General features: G+C 43.4%; 1 protein-coding gene across 1 annotated transcript in view; it reads right to left on the reverse strand.

The window, feature by feature from the left end:
- Nucleotides 1-15214, reverse strand: part of LOC127657392 (kelch-like protein 29) — a 172303-nt gene that overhangs the window by 129446 nt on the left and 27643 nt on the right. The window lies entirely within an intron of this gene.

The following is a 15214-nucleotide window of genomic DNA, read 5'->3' on the forward strand; positions in this document are numbered from 1 at the left end:
AAAATTAAATGCATCAAAGTCAATGTTGTTGCTAATCATTGACATATCCCAGACTGTGATAGTCCCCCAAAAAACCCTTTAGTGTTTTTTTTTTGTTTGTTTTTTTGAAAACTAATTGAAAGTGGAAAATAATATTTATATATAATATTATTATGGCAAATTTTGTCCTCTAAGGACCTCTGAGTAACTTTTTTTCTATTGACACACAAGGGTTAATATGCCATTTTTTATAAAGTAATACAATTTTGAAATTCTTTGACAGTTCATAATATACAGTAACTACAAAAAATCTGATTATTCTTTGCCTTCAAATATATATTTATAAAATAGTTTAAAAAAATGCATAAATTCTTATTTCTGGAAGTGTGAATGTGCTGCCGATCTGTAATTAAGGAAAATTTGGTAAAAAAATTCAAAGAAATAAAGAAAAAATAATTTGCCCATCCATTTGTATTGAGGCCCACCTAAAATTAATTTCCTGGGTACGCCCTTGGTGTGCATGAACTTTTCATCTGTCATGTATGTATTGTACTGGAGTGTGTGTGTGTGTGTGTGTGTGTGTGTGTGTGTGTGTGTGTGTGTGTGTGTGTGTGTGTGTGTGTGTGTGTGTGTGTGTGTGTGTATTTATCACATAAGGATAGTAAAACCCGAAATTTTTGACATTTTGTCGGTCCCCATGAGGAAAACAGCTTATAAATCATACTAAATTATGTTTTTTGAAAATATAAAAATGCAGAAAGTTTTCTGTGAGGGTTAGGTTTAGGGGTAGGGTTAGGTTTAGGGGATAGAATATAAAGTTTGTACAGTATAAAAACCATTGTCTATGGAAAATCCCCATAAAAACACAACGTGTGTGTGTGTGTGTGTGTGTGTGTGTGTGTGTGTGTGTGTGTGTGTGTGTGTGTGTGTGTGTATGTGTGTGTGTGGATGTTTGTAAACAAAATTCAGTCCCAGTAAAAGACCAAAAAATGTGTGTGAGAGAGTAATGGAAAGAGGCAAAATGCAAGTGAAGTGTAAAAAATCTAATTCGTAGATGTACAAAAAAATCGACATAATATCATGTGTAAATCCAAAATTGACCCGCGAACACAAAAGATGTAACAATTTCTTAAAAATGGTTCTTAAACAATGTTATTAAAAATCTGGGGAAATATATATATATATATGTATATTATATTTATTTTGATAGACTTGACAAAGTCCAAAAGTTTGGTTCCCATACAAAAGTATGTGGTATTTAAAAATGATTATCTACCTCCCCCGGATAAATGACCCGAACACAATAGGAAGGTCAGGGCCTTTTAATTTAGTACTACTTTTTAAAATGTAGTTAGCAACAATACAAGCTACTAACATAAAGTAGCTAAATACATTGATGCTACTTAAGAGGGCAAAATCTTTTAATATATGCAACAGGATCTGAGGATATAATTTATCATTTAATCTAACCTATTTTTGTTTTTTTATATTAACAAAACTGAAGACTTCTGTGGCATTTTACTTTGTTTTTATAAATTTGTTATAATTTAGTTTTTTTAAACAGCTATTTTATTATTGGGTGGAATTAACTGTAAAAATGATATATGATGATATAAAATGACACAAATCATAACATTTTGGTGATACCGCCCACCTCTACCAGCCAATCAACAGCAGAATAGCAGCGCAATCAGCGGCACACAGATAACAAGTGTCTCCTCCACACAGATGCTTCAACAGCGCGGCTTAATTGCTCCGACTCACAGAACTCATTTTAAGAGCATGGCACTTTCACTGCCGCACACTTGAGAAAAAAAACCAGATGGATAAACCAGGGGCTGTCATTTAAAAACAACATGACCTGTCGCTTTGAGAGCTCATATACTTATTAAACATATGACTGTAAATGATTGAATTTGCTCAAGATATCCCCTGCTCAGTGTGTAGGGAGCACTGAAACATGCAGCTTGATAGAGAGAAAGGGTTCAAGAATCAAACAAAAGGATGAAAAAGTAAGATTCTATACAGCTGATATGAAACATTAGGCAGGCTATAAATGTTAAACCTAAGAAGAATGCATTGAAGAAATAATAATAATTTCATGCATGCACTGCACTGGGAAAACAGTGCAACAGTAAATGATGATGCAAAACTACTGAATGTGACATGGAATGAACAATTTGTGGTGGCTTTAATTTGAAATTCTCAAGTAATTTCTCAAGTAAAGAAATTCTCAAGTAAAGTTTACATTGCAATACTCTGTTTTACTTACATTTTACACACTCTTTGTTTGTCCATTTCACTTTAGCAATGTGACACTTAATTAAGCCTTGCTTTCAACAGGGTACTAGCATTTCAATGCATTTTTAACAAACATAATCATATACTACATGACACACGGTAGCCTACCATGGGGAAGCTTGATGCATGCTAGTGTGATGCTCTTGTTCTACCCGCTCCGTACGGGACTCGAACCTAGGTCTCCGGCATGGGAGGTGGGTGCTCTAACAAGGAGGATAAAGGCTACAGCCTCTAGCGTCAGTCGCTAGTGCACCTCTTGAGGTCAGGAGAATGAGGTTTACACACTGCACAGCTATTTATACCAGCTGGCTCCCGTTACACTCACCCCCCTAAACCTCACTCCCATCCGGGTCAAGGCAATTGGGCATTCCAAATGGGGAGAAAATGGGAGAAAATAAAAAATACATTAAATTAAAAAACAATGATGTGTATATCAATGACTTCAAACGTGACTCTTATAATCAGATTTTAAAGCTGGAATTATATGTTTTACAGTGTTACGGTGAGTAACCACACGTCTCCATTTTATTTTTTTAATCCGATTCTTTTCCACTCCACAAAAAACATCCTCTGCTTAATTTCCATTTATTATCTCGATTCCATCTGTCCTGAATGCACCTCATGGATCAATTAATTAATTCCACCACTTCAGGCGAGCTCCTCTCATAAGTGAATACAGTGGAAGAAATATGCCAACATGAGCTTCACAACATCTGCAAATCAAGGACTTTCAATTGTACACTGTCCTTCTGTTTTATTGTACTGAAGTGAAGAATGATTTGAGAAGAGAATGAATCACACTACTGCAAAAGTGTTTGTTGTTTGGTGCTAAAAACACTCCTGGTTTACAGGCGATAAACTACATGTGACCACTTTTAAAGAATCATTGGTGTTCTCTTACGAGAGGTTCTCTCGTATTGCGTAAGCTAGCTTACGCTACGGGAAAGATGAATCTTTTCTGAGATATTGAAGCCAAAAAATTATCCTTAATTTTGTATCCATTGTCAACACAGTGCAGCAGCTGCATACCTTGAGCGGGCTAGCTAGCGAGCTCATTGGTTGCTCTGCGGCAACTGCTGCAGCCTATAGACGAACTTGAGTGAACTCGCGTCCAATGACAGCGGCCCGCGCCGTCACTGTATCAAAGCCCGCCAGAATGGGCGTGGCTAGAGTGCATATAAGCGTAAGTTCGTAGGCTGGAACCCTGATTTTCATCTATTCAGCGAAGCTCTTTGCATCTCTGAACTGCAGAAGCCGCGTCGCCGTTCGAGGGGCATCTAGCAAGCTTGGACAGCGCTCGAAGAAGCTGGCCGTCTTCACCACCTTCAGCCATCCTGCGAGCTACGCCATCCGGCGACGTATCCTTTTTAGAGCAAGCTAGTTCCTCAGCGAACTTCACAAAAAGAGCAATGAGCGTCTTTTTAAAGATGCCTCGCACCACCTGCGCCTCATGCCGCGCCCCTCTCAGCGCCGGAGACCGCCACCTCATCTGCGCTCTCTGCCTGGGACTGGAACATGCAGAGCTCGCCCTCGCTGATGGCGGATGCGACCTCTGCGAGGAGCTTCCGATGTCGACCCTGCGGGCTCGACTTGAAGCACTCAAAACCGAAGCCGCCGCGCGCCTTCGTTCGCCAGCAGAGAAAGCGCCGCTCCCAAAGGCTGCCGGAACCGGTGTTAGAAGCGACTACCTCGCCGGAGCCTCTCCCTCAAGCCTCGCTTTCACCCTCCCCGCCCCCCCCGGCCGCACTGTTGCCATCTCGGATGACGAGGCGGAGGATAAGGGCTGCTGTTCCATCATGGCTTCGGACAGCGAGGAGTGGTCAGGCTCCCAAGCCTCCTCCTCAGCCCAGGAATCCAGCAGGACCCGCGCCGGAGTCGAAGAAGAACTAACGCGCCTCCTCACACAGGCCGTCGACCGCCTCGGGCTCGAGTGGTCACCGCCCTCTGAGCAGGCTCCCAACAGACTCGACGGCTGCTTTCTTCAGAGCCGGCGGCGCCCGCGGCCCGGGCCGCTCCCTTCCTGCCGGAACTCCACGCCGAGCTCTCTAAATCGTGGAACGCGCCTCTCTCGGCCAGGAACCGATCCCATGTCTCCACCTCTATCGCTTCGGTGGACGACGCCACCGAGAGGGGCTACTCTTCCGTCGAGGATTCGGTAGCAGCACACCTTTGCCCGCCCTCCGCGAGATGGCGGTCTAAGCCAGTGCTCCCGTCTAAGGCCTGCAGAACTACTTCCGCCTGTGTTGGCCGCGCCTATGCCGCCGCCGGCCAAGCCGCATCTGCTCTGCATTCCATGGCCGTTTTACAGATCCTCCAAGCGGACCTTCTTCAAGAGTGGGATGAGAAAGGCAGGCACCCAGAGGCTGTTTCAGATCTAAGGAGCGCAACGGATCTCGCCCTTCGCGCCACCAAAGCTGCAGCTCAAGCCCTAGGGAAGTGCATGGCCGTGCTGACTGTGACCGAGAGACACCTATGGCTAAAGCTAGCCGACATGGGAGAAGCTGAACGCTCCACGTTCCTCAACGCGCCACTCTCTCCGTCCGGTCTCTTCGGTTCCGCTGTGAGTGGCATTGTTGACCGTTTCTCGGAAGTCCAGAAAGCCACCCAAGCCATGAATCTCTTCCTGCCTCGTCGCTCTAGCTCCTCTGCAGGCCACCCACGTGACCAGCCTCCTGCACGAGCCTCTTCACAGTGCCCAGCTCAGCAAAGCCAGACTTCTCAGCGTCGACAGGGCGGCCGCCCTAGAACGCGCTCAGACAGCCACCGCAGACCGCCGCCCCCCCGCGGGCCTCAGCCTAAGATTGCGCTGAAGCCTGAGCAACCGAAGTCCTCCTAGCTTTGTTGAGGAAACGATGGCTCAGTCCCGACGCGGCCGGACCACCGTCAAAGCTTCGCCCCCTGTCAGTCCCCTTCTCTCAGGCTACTGCAGTGGTGGATTCAGCAGCCAGCAAGCCGGTGATACTGCCCGCTCTCCTGCACTCAAATGCCGTTTTCACGGCGACCCAAAGAAATCTTGTAAAAAGCAAACATGTCTTATATGTAGAAAATGTGCCCACAATCCAGTGTTCACCCCTACACACAAGCATTACACTTCCCGTGTCCCTATCAGAGCCCACTCACATGAAGCGGGCACAGCCAGCTCGAGTGTTAGAGTCAATAAACGCGCCCACGAATCCGTGCGCGCGCCCCTTCTCTGCCCGCTCTGTCACACGGCCAGCAAACACCTCTCTGTATGTAAGTCCCATGCCCGTGACTATGCTCGCGCATCACTTAACAGATGTGACTCTTTCCCCATTCAACTCAATCAGGAAGTCACTCACAGAACAGCCTGTCCCTGCTGTCTGCGAGCAGTCATGCATAAGCACAGTAAGCGCGCTCACACATTCTGTTCAGCTCGCTGTGTGCGGCAATCAGGGCTGACTTGGCCATTCACCCTCTAGCGTTGCAGCTTCAAAGCGTGGAAAGCTATCCCAGGGATATCCAAATGGGTGTTAAGCACAATAAAACAGGGCTATTTGCTACAGTTCGATCGCCGCCCTCCCGCTTCAGAGCTGGCTCGAAACTACTGTGAACACGGAAGCAGCCTGCATGCTTCGTTCAGAAATAGCAAACCTTCTGTGCAAAAGGGCCATAGAGAGTGCCACCTTCTCTGAGCGAGTCGGGGTTTTACAGCCATTATTTTCTTGTCCCCAAGAAAGACGGCGGCCTCAGACCAATATTAGATCTCAGGGTTTTGAACAAGGTGCTCGCAAAAAGACCGTTCAAAATGCTTACAATCAGGAAACTCCTCGCGCATGTGCGCCAGGGGACTGGTTTATTTCTCTCGATCTGAAAGATGCCTACTTTCAGATTCAGATAAATCCCGTCACAGGCCATTCTTGAGATTAGCCTCGACGGCCAGGTTTATCAATACACCATCCTTCCGTTCGGCCTGTCTTTAGCACCCGTACTTTCACGAAGTGCATGGATGCGGCGCTCACACCCCTCGCGGAGTCAGGGCTTGCGAATTCTGAACTATTTGGACGATTGGCTGATTTTGGCACAGTCATATACGGAGCTTCTGTCTCACAGGACAGTTCTCCTCAGTCATCTGAACAGTTTGGGTCTTGCAGTCAATTGGACCAAGAGCTCACTACAGCCCAGTCAGGCAATTTCCTTCCTTGGAATAGAACTAGACTCCATGGCGATGACGGCTCGCTTATCTACACAGCGTGCGCGCCGTGTTCAGCGACTAGCCGCTTCCTTTCAGATGAACAGCCTCACGCCTCTGAAAAAATTTCAGAGAATGCTAGGTTACATGGCCTCAGCCGCAGCAGTACTTCAGCTGGGTTTATTGTGCTTGCGCCCGCTTCAGCATTGGCTAAACACCCGCGCGTCTCGCCGGGCTTGGGCCACGGGCCGCCAGCTGATCAGAGTGACTCAGACCTGTATCTCAGCTCTGCAGCCCTGGGCAGTGGCCGAATGGTATCAGCGGGGAGTGACGATGGGAGCTGTATCTCGCTGAAAAGTCATCTCGACAGACGCGTCCAACACGGGTTGGGGCGCGGTCTGCGAGGGCTCTCCGGTTTTTGGCCTATGGTCAGTTCAGGAAAAGCTCCTTCACATAAATTGTCTGGAAATGATAGCGGTCGAGTACGTGCTCGTGCACTTCCTCCTGGTCATTCAGGGTCACCACGTCCTGGTCCGTTCGGACAACAGATCTGTGGTATCCTATCTAAACCGTCAGGGCGGTGTCAGATCCAGGAACCTCTTCCATCTGACAAAACGCATACTGAGTTGGCAGACCGGCACCGCCGCTCTGTCTTTCCCTTCCCACTATGTGCTTATGTATTACACACACACTGGCCCGCACTCTTGCCGGCCAAATATTATTCCCCCACTCACAAGGGCTCCCCGGGTCCCCCACCCCGGGGCTCATGCAGTGGATGCTTGAGCGCGACGGCGTTGACAATGGGTTCCCGTAGCGTAAGCTAGCTTACGTAATACTGAGAGAACCTCTCGTAAGAGAACGAATCGGTTACGTTAGATGAGAGAACGAGTATTGAACGATACTCGTTCCCTCATCTAGAGAGAACCGAGGTTACGTTAGGTAACCGATTCGGTTTCTTAAGAACAATATTATTACTATTATTATTAGTCATCAGAATTACAATTTTCACCTGGCAGACTAAAAATAGCTTCCTAATGTGGAAGAAATGTCAATTCAATTTGATGGCATTTTGTTGTGAATTTGAAAAGCATTAATCTTTAAAAAAAAAAAATAATTGTATAAAGGTTCCCCTGAAAATGAAATTCAGCTGGCAAATTAAACATAAATACTCCATAATGGAGAAGCTAATTTCTTACAATGGTTCCTGAAATGTTTATTTACCGCAGCAAGTTTCTTTAAAAACCTTTTTTTATTTCACTGGAGGGAAAACTCATCAACAAATACTCCAAATAAAGGTGAGTAACAGGTTAAATGTTTTGCAAATCCCTCATAAAATGTTATTAACAGAATGTCACCGTCAAACTTTTGACAAAAACATTTACAAACGACAATGTGAACTATGTCAGCACTCAGCCAATCAAAACAGAGGTCAACTACACATTTTCTTAAAGGTACAGTAGAAATAAACAGCCTTATACATAATTAATGAGGGTCAGATACAGGGTGGAAAATGGGTCGTGGAAAACAAAGCCGGTATATCAGAATCAGAATGAGCTTTATTGCCAAGTATGCTTGCACATACAAGGAATCTGTCATGGTGACAGAAGCTTCCATTGCACAAACAATACAACAAAAAGATACAAATATAGAATAACAATAAAAAGCTCATTGAAAATATAAGTATATATTAAGCAATATGTGATATTGCTTATATACAACAGTTTAATGAATAAGTACATTTAAAAAAAATAGGAAAAACCGAGTATGGTCATAAAAACACATTTGTGCAGGGAACTACTTTATTACGTGATCGATCAGAATCTGCCGTTGCTGGATCAAAACAAATGATGCGTCTAAGACTTTGTTAGTAATTCAAAAAGTTCACTTCAGAAATAGTGTCACGGCTTGTGCTGTTTCTAACATAAATAAGGATAGACGGCTGGATGTGTGTGTGTGTGACAGAGAGAGAGAGAGAGAGAGAGAGAGAGAGAGAGAGAGAGCATGTGTGTGATCACCTGTTGCCACACCCAATCAGAGATGCTGTCAGCTTTAACAGTGGAAAATAGATGTCCAAGAGGAATATTACTCTCTATTTCATGGTAGCAGGTCCAAGAGTCATTCACTATAGAAACAGCGATATCCTCTGCCATTTTAAACAGTATGTATCCAATGTGGAAACTTTGATAAAAGGTAAGCACTTGAGTTCTGTAATAAATCAGTCTGTTGTGTCTCTCAGAATGAACCTTAATCCTGAATCCTAAGTCCGTTTAAAGCTGTTTAAAGCCTTTTCCTAGTTTTGGTAATATATTAGAAATACGAGCGATCACAGAGCGCTGTTCTATGTAAACAATGACTAACGGATTCACTTTACGTCACCAACTGGCTCATATTACACACAAAAATGATCTTTTGTCATCACCTGCTGGCTAACATATGTTCAAAAATAAAGACAGTAACTCCTAAACAGATGTGCACTACACTTACACTTTAGTTTAGAACAGCAAGAACGTGGAGTGGTACACACACAAACACACACACACACACAGTGAAGTGTCAGTTTGCCTACCGTAACAACCGTTCCACTGATGATGCCATTGCATCTACACTACACACTGCTCTCTCCCATCTGGAAAAAAGGAACACATATGTGAGAATGCTGTTTGTAGACTACAGCTCAGCATTCAACACCATAGTGCCCTCCAAGCTTGATATGAAACTCCGGGCTCTGGGTTTAAACAGCTCGCTGTGCAGCTGGATCCTGGATTTCCTGTCAGGCAGACGTCAGGTGGTTAGAATGGGCAGCAACACCTCCTCATCACTGACCCTCAACACTGGAGCCCCGCAGGGCTGTGTTCTCAGCCAACTCCTGTATTCCCTATACACGCATGACTGTGTGGAAACCCATGGCTCCAATGCCATCATTAGGTTTGCTGACGATACGACGATGGTAGGTCTGATCACTGACAATGATGAAAGAGCCTACAGAGAGGAGGTGCACACTCTGACACGCTGTTGTCAGGAGCACAACCTCTCCCTCAACGTCAGTAAAATCAAGGAGCTTGTGGTGGATTTCAGGAGTAAAGACAGAGAACACAGCCCCATCACCATTAATGGAGCACCGGTTGAGAGAGTTAGCAGTTTCAAGTTCCTCAGTGTCCACATTACTGAGGAACTCACATGGTCCGTCCACACTGAGGCCGTTGTGAAGAAGGCTCACCAGCGCCTCTTCTTCCTGAGACGGCTGAGGAAGTTTGGAATGAACCACCACATCCTCACACGGTTCTACACCAGCACTGTAGAGAGCATCCTGACTGGCTGCATCACTGCCTGGTACGGCAATAGCACCGCCCACAACCGCAAAGCCCTGCAAAGGGTGGTGCGAACTGCCAGGAACATCATCGGAGGTGAGCTTCCCTCCCTCCAGGACATATACACAAGGCGGTGTGTGAAAAAAGCTCAGAGGATCATCAGAGACTCCAGCCACCCAAGTCATGGTCTGTTCTCACTGCTACCATCAGGCAGGCGGTATTGCAGCATCAGGACCCGCACCAGCCGACTACATGACAGCTTCTTCCCCCAAGCAGTCAGACTGTTGAACACTTGATCTATCAGGATCAATAATTAGCACTGCACTTTATTAACCTATAATCTCACACTGGACTGTCAACATATTCTCCTCAATTCAACTACTTATCTATATTTCATATACTCCCACTTATTGTATATTGTGTATTCTATATTGTGTGTATTGTTTACTGTGCATTGTATATAATTATTGTGTTGTGTAAGTATGTGTACATCTGATATGTAAATTGTGTAGTGTAAGTATGTTGTTTACTGTAATTGGTATATGTCTCGTCACTGTCATGACTGCTATGTTGCTCGGAACTGCACACAAGAATTTCACCTACTGTTGCACTTGTGTACATGGTAGTGTGACAATAAAGTGATTTGATTTTATTTGATTTGATTTGATGTCACACCATTAGTGCTCATGAAACGTCTCTCGTCCAATCAGATTCGAGGACCAGAACTAACTGTGGTATATATAGAAATACACAATATGTCTTATTGTGTATTTCTATATATTTTATATTCACTTTCTATTTGTATTCTGTCTCTCTCTCTCTCTCTCTCTCTCTCTCTCTCTATATATATATATATATATATATATATATATATATACAGTATATGTACAAATACAAATCTATTATATACAGATGCAATGGAATGGAATGGCAGAAGATTTAGGATATGTTGGATAAATATAAATATACTAAGCTGTGTGTTGCACATAATTATTGCTCAATGGGGCTATTTTAACAGTTTTAACTGAGGTGGATGGCCTGAGGGGGAAAAACTGTTCCTGTGCCTGACATCCTGGTGCTCAGTGTTCTGTAGTTCCGTCCAGAAGTCAACTGTTCAAAGAGGTAATGGGCTGGGTGAGTTGGGTCCAGATTGATTTTCCCAGCCCTTTCCTTCCCTCTGGATGTGTAAAGTTCTTGAAGGGAGGGCAGGGGGCAAGCAATAATCCGCTTGGCAGTCCGAACTGTCCTTTGTAGTCTTCTGATATCTGATCATACAAAAAGGATCCTTCCATATGTCCCTGGTATGTCCAGATGTTGCAGGATATGATGCAATACCATGTTGACTGCATCATCCACAGACCTGTTTACTCAATAAACAAATTGAAGGGGATCCAGAGAGGGTCCAGTGATGTCTTTCAGGTGGGCCAACACCAGTCTCTCAAATGACTTCATGACCACAGATGTCAAAGCGATGGGTCTGTAGTCATTAAGTCCTGTTATTTTGGGTTTCTTTGGGACAGGGATGATGGTGGAGCATTTGAAGCAGCAGGGAACTTCACAATACTCCAGTGATCTGTTGAAGATCTGTATGAAGATGGGGGCCAGCTGAGCAGCACAGAATTTTACCCAACACACATCCGTCTCAAAGATCTTAAGTGCAGGTTGAGTAGCAGGAGGGGTGATGAGGGTGGTTGCATGAGGTGTTGAAGTTTGTGTGAAGTGAAGGTCAGAGCTGGTGTGGGATGTGAGACTGGACTTTTCAAATCTACTGTAAAACACATTCAGGTTGTTGATGTTGATGATTCCCTACAGTGTAGGTGGATGGTGTCTTGTAGTTAATTATGTCTTTCAGACCTCTCCACACTGACCCCGTATCCACTTTAGAAAACACCATATAAACGAGAACGGCAGTTTCCTTAAGCAGTTTAAGAGAAAGCGGTTTAACACAGAGAGCTTTCTGCTGGAGAAAGCTGCTTATTTGTAAACGCAAATGCAGCGTTCTAACAGGTTTTTGAACAGTGCGCATGTGCGTGGAACAGACTAAATAACAAACGCCATAGGATGGAGCCAAACAACAAGTCAACAAAACATTTCTGGGAGCACAGTATGAAAAGCACATACTGTACACTGTAAACTATACCCATTTATAAACACCACTGTAAAATATAGATGGTCCCTCGCATGCGCTCATACATTGAGGGAATCACTCAATTTTACGTAAATGGAAACTAGTAACAGAAAATAGTGAAGTTTTCCTCATATACCATGTTTGTTATTCACACAAGCGTTGTGGGGTAATTACTTTGTTGTGGAGAAAGCTGCTTTCTGCCTGCTTTTTGGTGTCCATGTAAACTAGTCACTGATGCAGGGTCGTTAGCAGAAAGCTTGTTTCTCCGCTTCTGAGGGTAGCTTCTCTTAGTCAATCTAATCTCCTTTGTCAGTGTGTTTCTGGCCTGATTGTAGAAGATTGTATCCCCACTTCTGTAAGCATCCTCTTTGGCCTGACAAAGCTGGATGAGTTTTGCTGTAAACCACGTTGTAAAGGTATCAATGGAAAGGAGGAGGTGAGAACCGGCTTTTCAATATAAGTAATAGTTTAATGGTAAACTTAAAAGAAGACACAAACACACACATGACGGACATGTCCGCTAACGATCTCTCTCTCTCTCGCACGGCCCCCTGCAGTCAGCCTTTAACCCTCACGGAGGCATAATTAGCCCTCATACGGGACCGGGTGCATAGGATCACGACCCGACCCCGCCCTCTGCCCTGCCACGCACGTTTTGCCATTGTTGAATGTAAAATAAGTCCAATTAGGAATGCACATATCCTCAAAAAAACTGATATATGATGTCACAGTATCTGTGAGCTTGTCCAGATTGGTGTCTGCAGCCTCAAATACACTCCAATCTGTGCAGTCATAGCAGGCTTGTAGTTCCAGCTCTGTTTCATTGGTCCATCTTTTTACCGTCTTTAATAAATGTTTAGCTGATTTAAGTTTCTGCCTCTAGGTCAGAAAAAGATGAACCAGACAGTGATCAGAGAGTCCCAAAGCTGCTCTAGGGACAGAGCGATATGCATACTTTAATGCCTCCTACACACTACAAAACTCCACAATCTCCACAAAACTGTCGGCGAGCGAAAATCGGGCTTAAAATCGTGTAGTGTAAACTCGGCATAATGTTGATAAGGAATGATTCAAAGTATTTTTGTCTCTGAAGGGGAATTTCTGTCTATATTTTGGCAGTTCACGGGTGAGGTTTGCTCTGTTAAAATAGCGAGAATAATAAGAAGTGAGTCCGGGAAAGCTGCCCTGTTGGAGCTTGATCTGACCACCAAAATTGTCTGGTATGTGCTGCTGAATGTTCAGCAGTTCGTCCCTGGTAAAACTGATTGGATAAAATTACTAAACACAGGAAAAACAAACAAAAACAACAAAAGAATTGGAAAGCTCCACACCGAGGCTGCCATCCGTGGTGCCATCTTGTATCCATCATATCTCATAATGCATGCCAAAACTGATCAAATGGAAATACTTTTCTTTCCCCTTTTTCTCTAATCTCATTTTTAGACCCCAAGGCACAGAAATCATTGAAAAATATGTCAAAAAGAAACATAAGAATGCACCCAGAACACATGGTTTAGAGATTAGATGTCCTGAAATGCGATCAGAGTTGTGTGACAGACTTATGATGCCTCCAGTAATGGGAAAACAAGCAGGAAATGTATTCATCAGGGTTAAGCCTCTTTGCTAAAACTCAGCGGCTGCTTTTTCACGCTGTCGAGCGTCACGCCAGAAAGAGCGTGTGTTACAGTGGCATATCTGCGTTGATCTGCATTGGGCGGTAGTCCTCTACTGTCTTATGTTACGCTTCACTAGTAATGCATGAACGCCACCTGACCGCAAGCAGAAACTACTAGGAATCTCCCAGTAGATGTCTAAGACATTCATTGTGAACTTAGATTGACCTCAGATCTCACGCCGATCAAAACATTCCCTCTGAGCATCTCAGGGAGAGACTTCTGCATGCACCACATCATTTATGCCCATCTGTTTCGTTTTGGTACTTGAGGTGGGATAACAGACTCTGATTTTGCTTTGCAATGTGTTACTGTGTTCTAAATTAAACAGATTGAAAATTCTGTCATTATTTACTCACCCATACATGTAATGCGATTAAATATTTAAAATACAACATTTTTATATTTAGTCTATTCAGATGGAAAACATTTACACGTATAAATGATGCGATCCAAAGTGCATTTGAACAGCGGTGAAACACTTTCTTATGATTCATATGAGCAGACAGAGAAGTACGTTTGAAGTAAGTTTGCAGCAGAAGAAATAGAAATAAACCTTGTGTAAATTGTCAGCTTTACGCTAAGCTAAAATGCTATTTCTAGCCATTTTACATGCACATGTTACCAGACACGATCATATTTTATATCAAGAAAATTCACATTAGATCATAATTAATTTCTTTCCAGTAAGACCTTCCATATTAGGGCAAAAATCATATTCTTGATAATAATTTTTGTATTGTTTTCCTGTAAAAATATCTAAAAATCCTATCCAATTAGATTAATCTTGTTTTAGAAACAACACTACATAGGATATTTAGGTTTGTCAGAGAATGTATTTTTAACATTTGTATTTTGTCTTACTGTACTGACAGAGTTTGTATAGTAAAACAAGTGAAAAAATCTAGCAGTGTTGAAGAATTAATCCAAAGTATTTAGATTACATTACTGACCTTGAGTAATCCAATGGAATATGTTACAAATTACATTTTACAGCATGTAATCTGTAATCTGTAGTGGAATACATTTCAAAAGTAACCCTCCCATCCATGTGCATATGCATTCACAAACAGCCAGTATGTGCTGCGGTGGAGGCAAAAAGGGGTCCCATCCTTTTTGTTAAATCTATCATAGGGGTCTTGTTCATATACAGTCATCTTTAGATCATATTTGGCCACGTATCTGTCACAACGGTTGCACTTTGGGAATTAATAATAGCCGTTTGTATTCAGAGATTGTGCGATAGCACTGTGAAAAATTGCTTTTATTGAAGCAGACACGATGACAATGACGGTGATCCGTGAAATATCCTAATTTATGTCAAATCCCGAGTCGGCCCACATCTGCTGATTCTAATGGAAATCTTAAAACACCCAAATATCTAATAATATTTTTGAAATGCTGCAACCACAATAACAGCACTTTTTGCACATTTTCAGCTCATTCTGTACAAAGCTTCCATCGAACGCAGCTCTACTCCCGATCAATTGTTTGCAAACAGTAACTTCATCTACAGAACGAACAAAGGATACATTTTAAAAATGTTAATGTAGCCGTTTTCAAAAAGGCAAAAAAGTTACCATAAACGCACAACAAATATATTATATTTTAAAAGTAGTCTACACAACTTATGCACTATATTCCAAGTGTTTTGAAGTCACGTGGAATCTTTGTG

This window comes from Xyrauchen texanus, chromosome 16, assembly GCF_025860055.1.
Source record: "Xyrauchen texanus isolate HMW12.3.18 chromosome 16, RBS_HiC_50CHRs, whole genome shotgun sequence".
Lineage (NCBI taxonomy): Eukaryota > Metazoa > Chordata > Actinopteri > Cypriniformes > Catostomidae > Xyrauchen > Xyrauchen texanus.